Source organism: Priapulus caudatus, unplaced genomic scaffold (assembly GCF_000485595.1).
Source record: "Priapulus caudatus unplaced genomic scaffold, Priapulus_caudatus-5.0.1 Scaffold276, whole genome shotgun sequence".
In the NCBI taxonomy this organism is placed as follows: Eukaryota; Metazoa; Priapulida; class Priapulimorpha; order Priapulimorphida; family Priapulidae; genus Priapulus; species Priapulus caudatus.
This window is the reverse complement of record NW_014577337.1, coordinates 300,382-304,372: the sequence shown is the minus strand read 5'-3', so window position 1 is coordinate 304,372 and position 3,991 is coordinate 300,382.

Below are 3,991 nucleotides of genomic sequence, written 5' to 3'. Positions count from 1 at the left end.
CTTATATATTATATATAAGCCTAATATAAGCTTATATTATCTTAAGATTATATAAGCTTAAGATTATATATAAGCTTAAGCTTATAAGGCCACCAATTTTTTTGTTGGTTTACAGAATTTTTGTTGTTGTTGTTGACTCAGTAGAGTAAAAAAAAAATTGTTTTGTGAGATCAAACAAGTCACAATACAGTGATACTGTTATACATAATATTAAAGTATTTTAAGAAAACTAAATGAAAACAAAACTCAATTAACTTGTAATTGTTTTTACTTTTTTTATAAACTGTTTGTTTATGAAATGTTTTTTTTTACATTTAATTTTTTCATATTTATTTCTTAGAGAAAAGGTCGGCGGGAATAAAAAAATACAGATTTTCAATTTTTTTTTTTTTTGAAATTTGGGTCGGCGGATCGGTAAACCAACAAAATAAAAAATTCTCGCCTAAGCTTCATTAATTGACAATTAGTGCATGAAATATGATCATTCGAGACCATAAAGTTTTATTAATGAATTTCATAATGTATATATATTGTAGGCGGAGAGTGTCCGTCTTACAAGAAGTGTATAGAAATGTTAACACTTATATTCACAAGATAAGAAAGTGTAGACAGTGCCACAAGAAATAGATTTATTCAGGAAAGCTCCTGCAGTTAATAGAATAATATACGTACGATAGTACACAAAGAGGTGCAGACAGTTAATACGGTGCGAGTGCGACTTACACAGCTATAAGAACTACGTTTAGAATTATAGAAAGATTATTGCTCATACTAAAAGATAGCTCAATTACTACGATAGAACAAATAAGAATACAAGACAGTTATAGGTATATAGTGGCATAGATCTATGGTGCATGAAGAACCTTAAGCCATTAGGTAAGAAAGACTTACATACTCACAGACTGATAACGACGCACGTTGCAGGCACTGACAATGTTAAACACACACTGACTATGCTTGCGCGGACCGTCTTATATATACACGCTTAAATTAGCAACCACAGACCCTCCGTCCAAACAAGGAACCATCCTCGCGACCGAAACTAACCAGCAGATGTGTCGATTTAGAATATCCCCTATGTACATTCCTATGTACACGGTCAGTTTATGTGAGTAATTGATCGCCCATCCCTTACAAGGACGCCACGTCCGCTCGTGTATAAACGAGTATCTCCATTGTGTCGACTCTCTCTCCTCCGGGGAGCGCCTTGTTTCTCGGTCGTGTGCTAAATCTGTGCACAAACAACCTTCCCACTTGTGCACAAATACTCCCGCCTGCCCTCGCAGACCGTGTTTCGCACATTCCCTCGACCTCGTTGCTCGTGCCTGGTTAGTCATTACAAGAATCAATCTGCTGTGCCGATAATCTGAACGGAGTTATGAAATTATTAACTGATTTAATTAATGCAAACCTCGTGTCTACAATATGTACCGCTTGCATGTCATCAGAAGTAGATAATAGGTTATATAGTTCCCTATTATCAGAAGTAGATAATAGGGAAGGAGTGTGACTTCAATAAACAAGGGAAATTCTTCATTTACTAGCCTTAGAATACCTATAATTTACTACGCGTAACTCAACCAACTTGAGCTCAAATCGTACACAGTACATTCACCTAGCATCGTGCGAAATCGTTTCCTCGTATACACCCGCAATCCGGATATACAGACTAAAACGTACGACACGATTCTCTATTCTGTTGCCGGCAAACCGAATGTATAAATCGCCTAACTTGAAACAAATGGCAGCTAGGTCAAAGATTAGCTCGCCGAGTGTTGCCACGATATCCAATCTCCCAGCGAGCCCTGCAGCGCCGCTAAAAATGGCCGTTTGAAGTTCGCAAATCGAATGTTCGTTCACAAGAAATACCGCAAGCAGACCATTTCAACGATAGTTGCGAGGTTAAATTTTAGATGCGGATATAACTTAAGACATATATTCACTTCGGATAAGAGGCATTAAATTGACTACGTGACGAATTTTCTATGGTAAAATTTGTAAAAAAAATTGTTGCCATTTTTTTACATTAAAAGTAAGAACTAACGGGAGGACTAAACATATCGTCAAATTCTTACCTGATAAGATTGTTTCTCAATTGGTTAAAAATCCAAAAAACCTGGACGATTTGATATTGTGTTCCTGACATTAATTGCTTGCTATGGGCTATGTATGAGTCACGAGTGTATGTTTTACAACATTCCAACAAACTTTGTGAAAACGTTATGTGTTAGCTGCACGTACGAATGTATATTTTTTAGAAACCTGTACTTCCTATATATATTCGGTCTGTTGGTCTATAGCTGCATGTATCCGTCTATAGGAATCCCTATAGGTCTATAAGCCAATACTGGTGTATAGGAATCAGGGACGGAATTAATTTTTATTTTTTAAGGGCTACTTTTATTAGAGCCTTGGGGCTGTTTGTTTTGTTTTAGGGGCTACTTTTTCGTTGCACGTTGAACTGAATGCATTTTATTACATTTGATTATATTAGACCATTAATGTGATATTGTTGGTGCTATATATTGTATAATAATTTTTTGTGTCATGATTTATTAATGTTTGTAATATTTGTAATTTTATATCCTGTATGTAATAACTTCTGTGTTTATATTTAATGTACCTTTGATTGTTAAAAGCATGTGCAATTCAGCCTTCCGGCCGTGAAACAGATTTTTAAAATAAATAAACCATTCAATATCATTTATCACTTCTGACATGAGCTTAGCTATCATATGCTAGTATGCTTTTATTCTTTGAACTGACTGCAATGAACTGAAATGTCAAAACACTCCCCACAATGTATTGAGTTACCATTATCAACTCATGTCATTGTAAAACATCATTTCTAATTATGAAAAAATCTTGGTTAATGAAGTCTGTTTGTTCACAGTCGCAAGACGGCAAGGCCGCAAAAGTCACAAAGAAGATCTCCTGAATGGATAATTCATGTGTTCTACTTAATGTTTTGGACGTTTGCCGTAAGGTTGTACATCTGGGCGTCTGCCTTGTAGTGCCTCGTTGTACCAGCATCTCACAGCATTTTCAACAATGTACTCTTCTTCACTGGGACCTTCTAGAAAGATCATCATCAAATCTGCTAGGGTAGTTGTTGCCAGATTTACTCGCCAGTCACTTTTCACACGACCCATCAAGGAGAAAGCCCTCTCTACTTTAGCAGTGGCTAGCGGAATGACCTGGAGCACTTCGATGAGGTGCAAAAAATGAGGAAAATCCTCCTTTCTCTTCTTGAAGAGCATAGGCCAGAAATCCTGCCAGTTCCACGAAGAGGACGTGTTGTAGTGCATAGCGACAACTTTTTTCAACCTAATCCACTCAGCTAGAGCTACATCAGTGTCACATCCTGCAGGAGGCAGAACACCCTCAAAGTGTTGGAGTAGCTGGAGAACTTCACGATCACCATAAGACTTGAAGTCGTCATGGTATGTAGCCGGCCAGTTTTTAGGATCAAGGACGGTTGCAGCAGAGAAAACTTCATCCGTGACAAGCGATCCAAACCTGTCCTCCAAGCACTTGGTAAGCAGCTCTACATGTTCCTTGACAGACTGCTTTGCAAAGGCATTTAGTCACATACGTGCATCTCAGTCTACAATCACATACGTACATGTCAATCAACAGTCACATGCGTACATCTCAGTCTACAGTCACATCATACATACAATACATGTCAATCTACAGTACAGTCACATGCGTACTTCTCAGTCTACAGTCATATACGTAGTTACACTGCTCTGCTAATACCAATATACGATTTAAATTAAATACAACCTTTCAGGATCCTTGGGAAATCTAAAAAACGATAATCCTGGTGATGTGTAGCGCTGATTATAACATAAGTACGCTGAACAAGCATCACCACCTTGCTTTGTCGTCTTATTAGCAGCAGCCATGATCGCTGCAAATGTACAGCCATGAGGCCCCAGTTCGCAGACGGCTCTAGTAGGTGCAGAGGCCCCAGTCCCCAGACAAC